Source organism: Pseudorasbora parva, chromosome 20 (assembly GCF_024679245.1).
Source record: "Pseudorasbora parva isolate DD20220531a chromosome 20, ASM2467924v1, whole genome shotgun sequence".
Lineage (NCBI taxonomy): Eukaryota > Metazoa > Chordata > Actinopteri > Cypriniformes > Gobionidae > Pseudorasbora > Pseudorasbora parva.
The window spans coordinates 25,440,765-25,458,543 of NC_090191.1; the positions used below are offsets into that span (position 1 = coordinate 25,440,765).

General features: G+C 38.7%; 1 protein-coding gene across 4 annotated transcripts in view; it reads right to left on the bottom strand.

Annotated features, from left to right (window-relative positions):
• Positions 1-17,779, bottom strand: part of syt1a (synaptotagmin Ia) — a 247,678-nt gene that overhangs the window by 90,519 nt on the left and 139,380 nt on the right. The window contains exon 1 of one of the 4 annotated variants that reach the window (XM_067428381.1): positions 424-596. The exons of the other annotated variants lie outside the window; for them this stretch is intronic. The gene's annotated coding sequence lies outside the window, so the exon portion shown is untranslated. Of the gene's footprint in view, positions 1-423; positions 597-17,779 lie in introns of those variants that run through there. 4 annotated transcript variants of the gene reach the window in all.

Here is a 17,779-nt window from a genome sequence, read left to right on the forward strand (position 1 = left end):
AGTTTAGAGATGACCTCCTCGTCACCGGTGTCAGAATTAGTAGACAGCAGGAAGCTACTGAAGTTATTCCTCCTGGAATCAGCCGCCACGAGACACTGGAGGTGGGAACGCTCCAGTGAGTGCTATTATGGAGTGTTTTCACTCGGTAATGAAATACAAAGGCTTTCAGGTGGCTGAGCATATAACCACAACACATATGCATGCACATAGACATGGAGAGTAGTTCTCTCATCAATTATCTAATCCATTCCCAGACTTTCAAACCCAAAGCAGCATCTCTTTTGACTTAGAATCTCCTGAAACAGTTCAGTACACTTGGCTACAGAGGTGTTACTGTAGGTAACTAACACGCACGCGCGCACGCACACACACACACCGAACACAGAGGGAAACACTGCTCTCAGTACAGTCAAGTGTCCCTACCTGGCGGTCTGTAGTCACTCCTGGGTTTTTGTTCAGAGCTGGATGGCAGGAAGAGCAGGGGGTAGAGGTTGAAATAGAATTGAGTGAAAACACCTCCGTTTGTCCTGCAGAAATACGGATGCCCTGTGCACACGCGCTCTCTCTCTCTCTCCCTCCCTCTCTTACACACGGCTCTGACACGCAGCACTGAGTCTCTCTCTTTCTCTCTCTCTCTCTCTCTCTCTCTCGCAGCCTTCCTACTCGTCTTCCCGCCCACCTAACCCCAACACCCTCCCTTTTCCTATCTCTTTCTTTCACACACGCTGTCATTCTCTCTCATCACACATGCGCGCACTCTCTCTCTCTCTGTCTCTCTCTGTCTCTCTCTCTCTCTCTCTCTCTCTCTCTCTCTCTATCTCTCTCTCTCTCTCTCTCTCTCTCTCTCTCTCTCTCTCCTCTCTCTCTCTCTCTCTCTCTCTCTCTCTCTCTCTCTCTCTCTCTCTCTCTCTCAGAGCACTCACTCATTCGCTGTGACACAAGCTCTCTCTTGTACATACATTATGTTTCTTTACTCAACAAACATTCTCTTCCTCTGCTTTTGTCTTCCACAAACAGGAATGAGCGTTTGACGTGACTAAGGTTATATTTGGAAAGGCATATCAGCTTGTTATTAACTATATACTGTGCAGTATACACTGCATTTCTCAACCAGTGGGACATGCATCTCAGGTCTGCAACACTGACAACCACAAGATGACAACTAGAACTCACTCACATGCGATGTAATGAGGTCAATAATGCAGCATACCACATATATATATATATATATATATATATATATATATATATATATATATATATATATATATAAATATATATATATAGTTATAATTAATATAATTAATATCGTTTATAATTGCATGTAAAAAAATCACAACTTCCACAAGTCAATTTAAGTAAAACAAAAGTTTTTTTCTTCTTTTAGTGCATTAGAAGGCATATTCTTGAATATATATATATTTTTAATTGATAGTCTATGTAAACATGCACTAGATGAACATCTTAGCACCTTAAGGAACATAAAAAACAGACCAGAAAAACAAAAACAGTGAGTTATAAAACTTGCTGTTCGACGCAGTGTAGATGATCTATATAAATCTAAGTTTAAAAACTACTGAATCTGAATCTGGCAGCAGGATAATCATATTTACGTATATGATATGTCCATAATTGCAATCCATGGACTTGGTCTAGCTGTTTAGAACAGAAGAACACATCCTGTGTGAACACCTCCTAGGGCTGCAACTCCTCTCTCTCTCTCTCTCTCTCTCTCTCTCTCTCTCTCTCTCTCTCTCTCTCTCTCTCTCTCTCTCTCTCTCTCTCTGTAGTGTAGATGCAGCTCACGTCCCCTTGAGGAGTCAGTCAAGGGCATTCCCAAAGAAACTGTATGCAAATGAACAGTGAGCCCGGAGCAGCTGCCTGGCCCCTCCCCTGGTCCAGATGCTCGGCCTGGGAGGGGAGTGGGGGGCGGAGCGGTGGCCTAAAGGGGCTCATAAAGCCACTGTAAAACCAATTTAGAACAACATTCATGATAACAATGAGTTTTTAAACAAAATAATTTTCTAAATCAGCTGATTTGTACATTTGTGGTGTTGATTTAGGTGCTGTTTTGGGGCATTGTGCTTGATGGCATTACAAAATGGAGAGGTTGGAAGAGACTGGTTTGAATTGTCGTCAAGGTCATGCCCTTCTGTGAGCAACAGTCCTCGCTGGCTCAGTCCGCAAACTAGGAAAAGGAAGAGTGGACTTACTGCAGGCTGAACGCAGTTCTGCTTCACTCACGCTACACACTTCAGAGCACTCAGGCCCGATGCATGGAATACTGGGATCGCTCCCTTCATGCCATATCAATACCTTCCTTTTCCTCTCCCTTTGTTTCTCTCTTCCTCTTGACCTCATTCACCTCCCTTCTCTTTTTCACACTCTGTCTAATACTGCTCTCATGCTGTGACGGTTCATTTTTCCTTTGTACGTCTGCTTCGGGCAGCAGTATGTTCTGTCTGACAGTTTACATTAGCAAAAGCCTCTCAGCAATAGAATAAGCTGTTGGCCATTAAATGACATCCACTCAGTTTCTGAAAGCACACAGATACCGGTCAGGATTTGCTGTTCATGCACCCTTACCGTATTATCATGTAACCTGTTCGGCAACCCTTAGTTTTTTCTTTGTTGAACTCAAATAGAATTGTCTGTCCGTCTGTCTGTCTGTCTGTCTGTCTGTCTGTCTGCCTGTCCGTCTATCCATCCATCCATCAATCCATCCATCCATCCATCCATCCATCCATCCATCCATCCATCCATCCATCCATCCATCCATCCATCCTATCCATCCATCCTATCCATCCATCTTATCCATCCAAAAATCCATCCAAACATCCATCCATCCAAACATCCATCCATCCAAACATCCATCCATCCATCCATCCATCCATCCATCCATCCATCCATCCATCCATAAACATAAATAATCTGTCAGTGTTTGGGGAAACCTGTTCAGAAATTACACAATTGGGAGCAGATAATGCTAATTTGCTCTGCTCTTGGTAGATTGAGTTGGTCATATTGTAAATGATCCGGCTGTGTCTGTGTTTTATAATTTTGTGCAATGTAAGTATATCACACACACAATTTTCAACTCCCATCTGCGCTTTTATGCGTCTCATACTAATTTACCCTGCTAAGTAAATCTGGCCGTCGGATCTTTAAGGAAACACTGATAATCTAGACTGAGTAGTTTAAATGGTTTTTAATGTTTTACTGGATAAAGGATCTGGAAACAGTATGTGAATCCATCTTTCAACATAATAATAATAATAATAATAATAACAACAACAATAATAATAATAATAATAATACATTTGATTTGTAATGCACTTTATATTAAACAAAATCTCAAAGTGCTAAACAATACACAATGCTAATGCAGGATCCTTTTGAGATAGCCATCTCCAAACATCTCCCTAAATGTGTATGATGTTGTGTGTTGGATAATATTGATGGAACAGGAAGTGTGTGTGCTTACACAGCTAGTCGGGCAGGAAATCAAACCCAGCGTAAACAGACCCAAAGCTTAATGATTACCCTTGTTAAGCCGTCTGCTCCAAACAGCAAACCTTTAGAGGGGGACGTGTCTCTCGCTGTCGTTTTTTATTTAAACAGATGTGTATTGGATCTCACAGTGCACTGCAGGTAGATGGTTTATATTCAGCTCCTTGACAGAGAAAATTGAGAGTCAGCCAACTGGCGCTAGAGGAGAGGTGAGAATGACAGCGACCTGTGCGTATGCTTGCCACATAAATGTAAGCTTATTGATCCAAGGTGGGGGGAGTGTGGGATTTTTCCACATTTTCACCTCTGTGTTTCGCCAAAGCCGTTATTATCTCATGCCACATTGGGTTGATCTGCCATATCTCTCCAGCTCACAGAATACTACATGCATGTGCGCTCCCCGTGTCGCTTGAGTGTGCACGGCAAGCGCACACACCCCTCTCACAGCAATCGCAGAGATCTGGCATTGAAAATGATGGATTGCTCAAGGAGTAAAACAGTAGAGAAACATTATCAAAGCACACATATCAATTGCTGGTAAGAATCAGGATGGATGCTGTTGTATTATCAGTGAAGGCTGATCACGTTGCAGTTTACATAGAGCATAATACTGCCCTCTTGGGGACAATGGCTCAAAATAACCAGAATGAATGACCTTTGAACAAAACTTAAACAATAAGACGACGTCCACCATCTTAATCTTTGATCTCAGGTTAGATGGTTCTTGGGTGGCTAACTGACTAAGCATCTCTTCTTGTTTTAGGCATAATGGCTTAATTCCCATGGTGCATCTGTTACCATAGCAATGCCTGTATATACAATATTTACCAGACATGGCTATAATATTCTGAAAGCAAAATGGAATTTTTAAACGGGGCCAGATCTTTTTGTATCTATTTTGTAAAGCAAAACCATGGATGGATGGATGGATGGATGGATGGATGGATGGATGGATGGATGGATGGATGGATGGATGGGTTGGGTGAGTGGGTGGGTGTTTGAGTGGATGGATTGGTGGATTGATCAATGAATCAATCAATTATAGATATGTTTCCATAACAATATGATGCATTTTTGTATTATTGATTCTGAGAAATTTCTAGTACAAGTGAAAGACCAAGAGATTAAATTTAAACTGAAATAAACAGAGGTTTTCCTCCATTTAAAAAAATTAAATGTTCATGTGGACAGGGCCTCAGTTCAATTTTTTATTTACATCTCATTTGCTCTTCTTAAATTGTATTATGCATCCACATTACATCAGCCACCTGTATATTGTAATCATCAGCCATAAATATCCTTTAATAAGGTATTCTGATGCCATCACTATACTTTTTTTTTTTAAATTGCTTGTTCGTAAATGTAATTTTAAACAAGATCATGGAGAGCTATTAAGGTATCAGCTCATTTCCAAAGTGCCAGGACTTTGCAAGGCGGACAGATTTGAAAAAAAAAATGGTCTAGAGAAGAGTACTTAATACAATAATCTCAGATGTGCTGGTGGCAGAGGAGGGTCTGCTTTAGCACAGAAAAAAAATAAATTAAGAATGGAGCGCTCAGCTGCCACATTAATGAGGTGAACCAGGAACAACAAGCTCACTTACACCTGCTAACCACAATTGAGTGCCAACTCACTGCCTCTCCTCATATTTGAAAGTAAAAAAAAGAAAGTGGGAAAGAAACTAAACCAAGAACGTGCAAGGGAATACAAACACTGCCTATTTCAAACAACAGAGCATTATTGAGTCTGCACGCTCGTTGCAAACATGAACAAAAGGCTTTAGCCAATGTTTCATTTCGACAAATCAAATTTTCTGGAAAAGTTTCTTCATAATCCAAGAAATGTATACATTCAGGGATGCAAAAGCAATCTTAAAAGTGGGCAGTGTATATTATAAGCCTTAATATCTCTAACGGGTGGTGGTGGTAGTAAGCGCAAAACAAATAGGGATAACCAAAAGAATAGTCTTTACTCAGAAATCATCAGCGACATCTTCAGACAATACAGTATATAGACAACCACGCAAACTGAAACAACATGGAACAATGAAGTGAGGAAACAAACGTCTCAAATACACAAGGAGTAATGAGGTTACTCAATGAACAACAGGTGAACGTAATCAGAAACCAAGGGAACTAATGCCAAGTTCCAGGCAACCCATAACCCATGTTTTTCCAAACTTCTACCGTTAAACCCGTGACTTCCTACCCGTGAACTCCTACTAGATTGATGTACTCCCAGTTACGAATTCTGACGTCAAAAAAAAAAAAAGCCTGCGAAACAACAATGGCAGCCCCTACGGATGCAGTTTATTGAAGTCATACATTTAAAACCAAATTGTTTATTAAAATAAGGTATTGCTCTAACATTTTTTATCAGCAAATGTTATGCATTATCAGCAGCTTTTAGCGTTAGCTAGTTTTCAGTCCATTGAGTGCAAGAATAAATTAATACCAAATACATTTCCAAATATACAAATAACGTAAAATAAAAGGTATAACAGCTTCTCTTGCCTTATGCCTCTGTCCGTTTTTTTTTTTGCCATGCTTTGTTTACATCTAGCTACCACAATTCCTTACGCTCAGGAAGTTTAGCGTGACTTTACCTGGAACGCTATAAAGTCGTGAGTTGTGGTTTGAAGTCGTAATTTACAGGGCTCAAAAGCCTGTCTGGAATGCAGTATAAAGCAGCAAATAACTCAGGCAAAGCAGAACAGCTAAAATCTGTGGTACGTCAAAAAAACATTTTAATTTTCAAATTTAACGATAATGACATTTAAAAGCATCTGTATTCCTTCATATTTTTTGTTGTTGTCACAGATTGTGAGTGAACGCGATCATCTCGTTCTCTTTACTACTTTATTGCTCAAGAAATTCTGTCAAAGATGGAACATTTCCAGTAGACAAATTAGCAAAATTAAAAGGATTTAGTTAAAGTAGTTAATAGGGGTGTAACGGTACACAAATATGACTGTTCGGTACGTACCTCGGTTTTGAAATGAATAGTTCACTTTGAAATTAAATTTTGATATGTTTTAGCTTACCACATGGGCATCTTATCTTTTTCCCCCTGATGATTTTACAAAGCAAGGACTAGATATCTCTCTCATGTAAAACCATTCTTACCAAATATATGGTGACGATATAAAAAAGTAGTAGTTATAGAAATGAAAGTAACGCCCCCCGAAAAAATAGTTTTACTAACTTACATCAAAACTACATTTTATTGCTCATTCATGTAATGCCAGCTTTACAAATAGAAATAACGTCGGTGTAAATATCCAGGATAACCGCAAATTAGTACCATTTCTATTAGCCGTTTCACCTATAATCTCTGTTTTGTGTAAACAATGAGAGACGTACACGCGCGAGAGATCCACTTCCGGCGCTCTCCGCGCTTGCGCAGACTAAAGCCAGAACGCGCAAAATGTCACAACAGGAAACACGCACGCGCGCCCTCGGACCAGTCGGACGTAGTGGTGTACAAGAGGTAAAAACGATATAAATACTGTTCGTTTTCTCACACAAACCGCTCATTTCGTGTCTTAGGCCATCAGTGTGTACTTACGATGGGGGATTGTTTAATTTGGACTTCTCTGTGTATGCTCTGTGAGGTGGTGACCATAGACCTGCATTATGTGAGGCACAGACAAGAACGGTTTGTCCTAAAATGATCAAAATTGAAACTACTGGGGAAACAAATTCTCCTACATCTCGGATGCCCATGAGGTAAGCTAAAACATATCAAAATTAAATTTCAAGGTGAACTATCCCTTGAAGTCATGGTTCGGTACGATTTCGGTACAGCAGTTCTACAAAATTGCTTTTTATTTATTTTTATTCAACAGTGCTTTACTGAAAATGTTTTTGTCTGTCCTTTAATTAATTCATTTATAACTTGGATAGGATCAGGAATGAGTACATCAGAGGGACAGCACATGTGAGATGTTCTGGAGACACAGTTAGAGAGGCCAGGTTGAGATGGTTTGGACATGTTCAGAGGAGGGAGAGTGAATATATCATAAGGATGCTGAGGTTAGAGCTGCCAGGCAGGAGGTCAAGAGGAAGACCAAAGAGGAGGTTTATGGATGTAGTGAAGGAGGACATGAAGGTAGTCGGTCTGAGAGAGGAGGATGCAGAGGATAGGACTAGATGGAGGCAGATGATTTGCTGTGGTGACCCCTGAAGGGAACAGCCAAAAGAAAAAGAAGAAGATGATAACTAAAAGTTTCTTTCTGTAAATATAGGGAGCCCTTACTTACACATTACTGTAATATTAAAGGTCCCGTTCTTCGCGTGTTTTCAAAGCTTATGGTTACAGTGTGCAATATAACATGAGTTCATGTTTCACATGTAAAAAAACAGTATTTTTCACACAATTGACTTATCTGTACAGCGCTGTTTTCTCTGTCCTAAAAACGGCCAGATGATTTCCTTGTTCTATGAAGTCCCTCCTTCAGAAACACGTAACGAGTTCTGATTGGGCCAGCGCTTCCCGTGTTGTGATTGGACAGCAGCTTAAAGCACTTTGCCCGGAAAGGTCCCGCCTCTTACCATAACGGGGAGATGCAAGCGATGAATGCTCGCTCTTCTCCACATGAGAGCAACAAGACCAAGCCCCCTATTTTGCGTGTACTTGTGGGCGGAGTGTTAGTTAACAAACGGTTCTAGTGACGTCATTCAAGCAAGGAAGTGCAGGGGTGTAGTCCAAACCGGCCGTTCACTGTAGGCTTGGAAAGGGAACTTCTGTTAAATAAAATATCTCGCTTGGCATTGAACTTTGAGCGTTATAATTTTACAGGTATTATTTATGCTCTAACAGCAACATTTCACACTAACTAAAGTTTGAAAGATGGAATCGCGAAGAAAAGGAATTTTAAAGGTTAATTCAGTCCTCAATTCAGTTGTTTGTTTTTAGATATAATAATCAACACATAAGCTTCACATAAGGCCGTTTTTTCCATTAACTTCTAAAGCTAATTATATATTTTTTTCTCCAATTCGTTGTTGAAATATAGGCTAATAATTTATACAACGTGGCTGATTTAAACATTTTATTATCTGATTTAAACATTTATTTAAACATACATTAAATAAACAAGACATCATTAACAGGTTAAGTAGAATATAATTAATATACATAGGCTAATTTAGTGCATGTATGTAGTGAAATAGTTCATCTCTCTAGTGAACTAACAGCTGTGGACACTGAATGACTCCTGAGGTAAATGTAATGCTATGGGACATTGTTTACAAGCTGTTTTTTCTTACCACAGAGTGTCACAGAGCGTTGTGACAAAATGGACTAAATATGCTTAAAACAAGCCGACTGTTAACTGTTAAAGATTGCATTTGGAACCGTTCGGTACTCACATGCACCAAACCGAAAGCTCTTCGGAAACGGTTCAGTACAAATAAGTGTACCGTTAAACCCCTAGTAGTTAACCTACACTGTTAGTGACCTGTAAGTGAATGTAAGTGAACATTCGAAGCGTTTATTCACATAGCACAATTATATAGCATAATGTCACATTTCAAAAAGCTCTAGGCATAACAAAGAGAATAGTAAACAAAATGCATTTAAATAAAAAAAAAGTATTTACCTTCTACCTTCAGTAGTCCTAATTGATTTGCAAAATGTACTGCTTTTACACAAGTCCAAAGAAAATGCAACAAGAAAGAAGCTTCTGTTTGATCTTAACATCGTCATTGTAGGCATCTGGTTAGAAAATATAACATACAATTTAATGCTCAGTGCTCCCTTCCAGAGTACCATTAACACCGAAATACCACTCATCTCCTCAACTCAAGCCCCTGAACACTACAACATCCTCCGGCCTTGGACAGAACCTTACTTGAATGTACAACCACAAAACGAATCAGCTGAAAAATAAAGCAACCCTGAAAGTATGTCTCCAAATAGAGAAAGGCCAAGATGAATGAAGAATGCATAGAGAAACGGAGTGCGAATGCAGAGAAGGCCTTGATCAAAGCATGTCTCCTGAGCAAGAGAGAACTCTCAGCCCAACAAAAGGTCAAGGGCACTTTAAGCTGTGAGAACTAGATTCACCCAATGAGCGTCATTAACGTGAGTGCTTGCCTGTTATCAACTTGCATACAGTATACACTCTCTCAGTTGCACAATAAACCCATTAGGCCAATGCTACTGAATAGAATAGAGGCTTTCGAGAGCTGCACTTTTTCATTTTGACGCAAGTGCAGGTTTAATTACGGGAATCAAATTGATATTCACACAATAACCCCTTCATTATTTTCTAAAACATTTAAGCAGAGGTGGACAAAGTACATAACTCTATTACTTGAGTAAAAGTAAAACTACTACTGGTCAAATATTACTCCGTTACAAGTGAAAGTTGTAAAAACAGACTTTTACTCAAGTAAAAGTACAGAAGTATTTGTTTTCACTTTAAGACCGAATGCACGGATCCAATACACTGATACACATCTGATAATCTCCCAACTTTACTCTTCTCTTTCTCCCAGACGTTTATATGTTTTAATATTTTATAAGACATGCATCAAGTGTATGCCAACTAAACTAATTTAGATTTTTTTTTTTTACTGAAACATACTTTCAAAGTATGGCTATGAGTGCAGACACTGTGCCTAAGAACCGTCTACTTCCATTTTGTCATGGACTGATCAGTGTTCAAAAAAAGTTGGGAAAATATATATGATCCTATAAGAGTGATTCCTGATAGATGGTCTGCAACAACAACAACAACAACAACAACAACAACAACAACAACAAAAAAGCTTTTAAAGAAGCAAAAAAAAATAATCCACCGACTTTCAGAGCTGCTACAGGAAACGACTTTCGACCTAGATAGAAATGTAGTGGAGTAAAAAGTACGATATATGTCTTTCAAATGTAGTGAAGTAAAAGTCATAAGTTTCCAGAAAAAAATAATACTCAAGTAAAGTACAGATACTCAAAAAGTATACTTAAGTACAGTACTCAAGAAAATGTACTTAGTTACTGTCCACCTCTGCATTTAAGTGTCACATGAAATTCATTTAGGCCGGGTGTGTCTGGTTCTCTTGGTTCTTTTGGTCCGAGCCAGTAAAGAAAATGTGTGCTGGGCTATATGAGCTCATTTTATGCGCGTACATATGATGGCATTTTTACCAGCTGAAAACTCTGGAAATGAGTCAAAACAACAGCAGGAATTCCTCCATTGCAAACACGAATGAAGATCTGCTGCAAGGAGATGCGGTTCTGATCACTGAACTAAACTATAATGGGCAACGTAACGCCTATGATGAGAAAAAAAAAACTGTTATGCTTGAGCATTCTGTCCTTTTTAAGCAGACTGAGACCCGGTCCCGTTCTGCTTTTTGGTGCACACCATGGTTTGAATGGCAGCATTCACACTCATTCAAATGAACCGCACTAACAAAGCAATCGCACCAGAGTTTATTTTAAACTCACCAAACCTGCCAAGTGTGAGCACACCCCTATAAGCATGTTCCAAGGTGGAGTTGAACGATTTCGTAGACATCAAATCAAACGATTATAATCAGTTTAAAGTGAACTGAATTGATAGAGTGTGTTTGCGTGCGTATCTGGAGCAGATATATGCAGGAGATTTGAAATGCAGTTTAGGCAGAGAAACCTCTCTTAATTACTTCTGATAGTTTAATTATGCTTCCCGTTTGCCAGGAGCACCAACCTGCCAGACTCAAGCGAAACAGCTTTATTTTCATCATTTCCTCACTGTCTCTTTCTGTCTTTCTCTGGATGCCTGCGCACACTCCGTGTTTTCTGGTGAACGCAGGTGTTCATTTCAGAGTTGTCGCTGGCGAACGCTACCAAACTAGATGCAAACACACAGACATGTGCTTACACCCCCTCTCTTCTCCCCCTGACACCTGTGGAGGCCATTGTTTCTGACAGGAGAGGAGGACACGCTGCAGATGTTGGGATGGTAATGAAGTGTGAGAGAGGGGACGTCCAGGACGTCCATTGTAATCATACTCAGCACTTCCGATCCTTGGCTCCTTTACTTAATTAATGCAGATATAGTCAGACTGGGCAGGCTGGAGATGTGTAAATCCAGATGCTGCTATTTTGCCTTTGCCCATCCTGGTTTCATGCCTGTCGACAAGGCCAATGTAAACTGGTTTGAATTTTATTACATTTTAGGATATTAAAAAGTAAGTGTTGCAGATCAGGATTGATCCCAACACAAAGCTAATACATGTACATGAGAGCATAGTTCTTCAAAGACCTAGATGTAGTAGGATTGCAAACACCTGTGCTCTTCACGTTAGTAAGGAAGACTGAGGAAGCCGGTCCCACTGGGATCAATTTAATGGAGGCATCTGAGAGCTGGAGTGAGCTGCTGTGATTTAGCGTCTACAAGAGTCGCCTCATTGGCCATTCCACTCAGGGTGAGCAATTAAGACTTTTTCATAGACCCAGTTTGACCCGATGACCTCAAACTGAGGAGAACTCAATCAAACTGCAAACAAAAGCTCTTATTTAAATACAGTACACTCATACATAGCACCTTGCTCTTATACGTACCGAAAGGTGGATTCTGAAATCCACTGCCCTTCAATATACCTGCATATATCCTAATTAAATTTAAAGCCTAAATCAATATTTATCCTCCTATATTATTATAATGATTCTTTCCAGTTATGATATTATTTAATCAATAGAACCACTGATTGTTTCTTGTTTTCTAAAGTTTGTATTTGGTCTGACTGAGGGTCTGTCCGAGGGATGTGTGATGTGTCGCTAAGTGAAGTTATTAAACATAATTTCGGGAGGCGTACACCCATCTAATCTTTCAATTTATACCAAGGTATAAAAACAGCAGCTTACCTCTTCCTATTTTTAGTTCCTGCAGCATCCCTCCTCCTCCCCTGCTCCTCCTATTGTACAATATAGCCTGTTATGGGGGGCAATCGGAGCTTGGGTAAAATATCCTCTCCGAGCCCCTCTATAGCAGACAGCAAGCCAAATCTGTTTACCACTTTCACTAAGATTATATGGGCGAACAAACTCGTGAAACACTTGATGGCAGAACATATTGCCGTGTGTTTGGATTTTGTAGGTATCACGCACTCCTAACATGCCAGGAGTGCAGTAACAGTGTTTGCTCACTTAGGGTGCATTCACACCTGTAGTTTGGTCCGTTTGGTTAGGACCAGCTGACTTGCAGCATCGCATCTTGTGACATTACGTCCTGTTTTTGGTTCGTTTACACGTCTTTGGTCCGTGTTGCGTTCATATATCAATCAAACCGCACCAGAGTTTGTATGAAGGCGGACCGAGACCCATCTTTTTAGCGGTCTATGTCCGCTTGTTTGGTGCGCACCAGAGTACGGATGTCAGCATTCACACGTTCAAATGAACCGCACTAACTGAGCAATCGCACCAGGGTTCGTTTTAATCGAACCAAACATGACTGTGAAGTTTGAACACACCCTTAGTCTGGCTTACAGATTAAATATGGATTTGTATTTTTTTCAATTTTTATTTATATTTTATTCATTTTAATATTTCCTTTTACTGAAACACTAAAGAATCAAGATGAATATTGCCTTTACTACTGTCTGTACCTCTCACTGAGGAAAGCACATGTTATAAGTATGTTTTGGGAAACCTTTTGTTCAAAATTGGCGCTTACCGTAATCAACTCGAACTTTAGAGAGACTGTGTATCTGTGTACTGTAGCATTTTCCACAAAGAAGGCTTAAATTTAATCGCGTTTTTAGGAAGAAGCACCACATGGCATCTGCCAAACTGGCCTAAACTAGCCCTGTCCTAAATAAACATTTTAAGATTGCATAGTTTTTTTGTTTTGTTTTTTTACCAAATGACTTATGCCCCCCTAAAAATATCAAAAGTAATGTAAATTCAGAGATTTTTAATATAACCCTCATCATAGAAGATGTTTATACAAGTCATTACAACTATGAATTGCATTTATTATGTATTAACCTATCTGGAAATTCAAAACTGCATCACATCATTGACCCAATTATCGATCACAAACTGGCATAAAAAATACTCAGTCTGGACAGCTGAGGCTATGTTTATGTGTGAGTCTCTACGGCAGGCTCGGCGCTGTGGATTGTGCCGAGGATCAGGACGGCTTTCATTAAATGTGTTTGTCAAGAGTCTGATAAATAATTATTGTGATGAGTGACATACATTCAAGTGTTTGTGGACTGAAGGACTCTAGGACAATGGCTCTGAAACACATTTGGTTGCGTCAAAATCAACAGACATGCTCATGGACAACAATGACACAGGAAGACAAATAGTTGAGGGAAGAAAGAGAGGAACTGAGAGTGACAGAGGCAAGTGAGGGAACCTGGAGTAACGGAGAGAGCAAGCGTGAGAGAGAAAAGAGCACGACCCACACAATAATATATCCGAGGATATAACAGTTAGTGTAACTTAGGAAATTTGGGGGAAAAATACACTAACGTTTAAAGGTTTGGTGTCTTTAATAAAGTCTCTTATGCTCACTAAGATATATTAAAACAGTAATACTGTGAAATATTATTACTATTTAAAATAACCTTTTCTATTTTAAAATGCAATTTATACCTGTAATGTATTTCTTAACCCCAATTTATTCCAGCGTAAGTCGTCAGTGTCATGATCCCAAATCATTCTATGTTGATTTGGTGAAGAAAAAAAATCATATTTATTAATGTTGAAAACAGTTGTGTGCATTTTTTAAATAAATAAATAGAAATTAACATTTTGTAACATTATAACTGTTTTTACTCTAATTTTGGATTTAAAAAAAGTATTAATTTATTTAAAAAAAAGAAGAAAAAAAAGAATTCACCACACTTTTGAACAGAAGCGTGCTGTATATAATAGTTATGCAACATCATTTTACTTGAATCGGTATCAACTCTTTACTACATTCTCTCAAAAGGGACAGTTGACCTAAAAAGGAAAAATGCAATTTATGCAATTGCCTGCCAGATACAGTGGTTGCTAAAATTATTAGAATACTTGGCATCTAGGTGTCGTCTTATTGGGCCTGGATTTATTATCCAAGAGGACAATGACCCAAAACATAATGAGAACCACCTGCGATGGAAGGAATCTTCTGGAGCATTGACAATGATGGACTGGCTGGCCCCCTCAAAGTCCAGACCTCAACCCTATTTGTGGCAAGGTTGGAAAATAAACTGGAGAGACCTTTGGCTTCAGTTGCAGAAGGCATGGGATAACATTAATGTTGAAGTTCTCACAGGAAATATATATTGACACTAGGCCATAGAGATATGCAGCTGTAATAGCTGCAAAAGGTGGACATATCAAATATTACAGTTGTGGATAAAAACAGTACGACTCACTTAATCTGATATTTGATGGTCAGAGCAACCATCTGCATGTTTTATGAAACATGATTTTGTGAAATTAAATCATGTTTTGGAGGCAAAAAAGTTCAACATTTTTAGATTTGTTAGGTGTTCTAATAATTTTAGCCACCACGATTTGTATGATTTGACTTTTTCTTTGTGGAAAAAAGGACAAATGCTGAAATAAACAGATATTAATACATTTTTGAGAGTTACATAACTAAGGAAAAGATTTGGTTTAGTAAATGAAAACGGAATTTTCCTTTTTGAGTGATTTTTTTATATTAACTGTTTGCACATTTTGCTTCAAGTCAACATTTAGGTGGCCACAGATGATTTTCATAAGTGTTGAAAGTTTGTAGTTTGCAATATTCATCTACTTTCACAGTAACTTCAACTACAAAGTGGTGTTTCCAAAGTAGCGAACTAGGTGTTGGACTCGGAATCTGTTCCGCTTGCCCGACAGTATTATTAAAATGCATGTCACTCCCTTAATTGCCTGTCAGTCCCAAATGATGAGAGCTGCCAGGTAAAAGCCCACGCCTATAAGCTTAAGTCATCATAGCATATATTGGTTTTCCTCTTTCTAAGAGGCATTTGCAAAAGAAAAGGCGAAATAGTGGCTGGAAGCACACATGCGAGCGCAGCAGGTGATGCATGTGTGAGAGAACACAGTATTTTAGCACTCCCCGGGATCCAGTATTAAGTAAACTAATGACCCAACAACACAGCCGGGCCTTGGTAATATATCATGATGCCTAAATGAATTGCCCTGTCCCACAGCAATGGGACATCGATAGATTCCTTGTAAAACACAGCAGTCGTGTACGGAAACCTTCATAATGGGAAAACGTGCTTTAACATGTAAGTGGGTCATTGTTGAAGGATCAATAACGCTTTTAGCTGGAGTCCAGATGAAATCAAAATGGACCCCATTTACTTTCTTAACATGATGGTTAGGTACGAAAAGTTGTCCTGATTTTCACATGCGATTTGTCTGTTTAAATCAATGTATTCAGAAGGGCTAAACGAAAAGGTTTATTAACTCTGTAACAGAAGGTGGCGCTTTTAAAACATCAGATATAGCCTGGTAACTTCAGAAAGCACAAAGTGCTAAACAAATTTCAGACGCACGCTTGTCACGGAAACGAAAGGCTGTTTAAATATATGCATTCGATATGGTGTTCTTCAAATAACACCAAATACGAAACAAAAGAGTATAGAGACAAGAGCCGGTTTGGGATTCTCAGTCTACTATTCATTGTCAAATCGAAAAATAATCTGTAAAAAAAACTAATGTTATTGGTTGACCAGTTTATCTTTGCAGTGCAATGAAAAAGAGAACACTTCTTCATATGAAAAATATTAAAAATCCTGTCACATTGTTGGTCTTCAATATATATTTTGCTCTGAATAGATGCATTAACATTTATTTTTTTCAAAATTTAAAAATCCCATTGTTAAAGTGTTCCAGGTAAAGTGTAACCTGCTGCATATTTGGCACAATAATCCCTCATCAAAACTTTATTTTAGCAGACCGCTTAGCAGGTATCTAGAGGTAGTGCCAAAAACGGACTTAATTGAAAACTTTTCTTAGTTTCTATTAGTTATTCAGGAGTAATGACAACACAACCACGGCACCACTGTAGCCTATAACCTTGCAAGTGTCCTTGATAATGGTAATCCACCATTGCAAAATATATAAATCATGCTAATTTATTTACAGGCAATAACATAAACAACAACAATCTGAATTGGAATGGCAGAAAGACAAATTTAATAAGTTGTTTCTAAAATTCCACAGTTAAAGTGACTGTTAAGTTAAAAATTGTATTTATACAAATTTCTTTTTCATTTCACTTCCTTCACTTCAAAATCGGCATTCTGTCTATCACCTCAAATTAAAGGGTTAGTTCACCCAAAAATGAAAATTCTGTCATTATTTTCTCACCCCCATGTCGTTCCCAACCCCGTAAGACCTCAGTTCATCTTCGGAACTCAAACAAAGATATTTTTGATGAAATCCGAGAGCTCTCTGACCCCTCATAGACAGCAACGCCATTACCACTTTCTTTATTACCTTTCTGGACTTTGAAAGTGGTAATAGTATTGCTGTCTATGGGAGGGGGGTTCGGAAAGTTCTAGGATTTCATCAAAAATATCTTAGTTTATGTGCCAAAGATGAACAAAGGTCTTATGAGTTCGGAACGACATGAGGGTGAGTAATTAATGACAGAATTTTCTTTTTTCGGTGAACTCACCCTTTAAGAAATGTGGGAATTTCCTTTGTGAAAAAGAAGAGTATTACTTGTATTGGATGTGCACTTGTTGTGTACTTTCAAAACTATATAAAATAAAAATAAAAACTGTACATGTAGAAAATATATATTATAAATATAATACATTTATAAATTAAATAAATGGCCATTTAAGTATGCTTGGCCTATATTTTCATGACTGTTTCTGAACATGTGAGTACATTTTTATAAGTGTGCTTTTTAAAATTAAAGTCCATTTCAAAAGATTATTATAATCTTGTGTTGTGTTTTAAAGAAGCACACTTATTTTGAGGTGCTGACTAACATTCTAAAGCATACTCAAGAGAAGTGTTTCTTTTTCACAAGGCATTCAATTGAATGATGCACAACCTTGTCTTCTAGCTAAATGCTATTCTGCTACCAACACTAGTTTAGGTTGAGGATGTGAAAAGAAAGTATGAGATATGTGTAAGAACAACTGTGAGCTCTTGTTTTTATTGGCTGTAATAGCTAGCAGTGAATTGTGTTGTCGTCACGGCTGTGTAGAAGACCCTGCAGGGACAAATGTGGTGGCGTGAGAGTTCCCTGCCCAGCTGAAGCATCCACCGTTCTCCTTCAAGCCCACGCTCTGCCACTTTGGATATGTC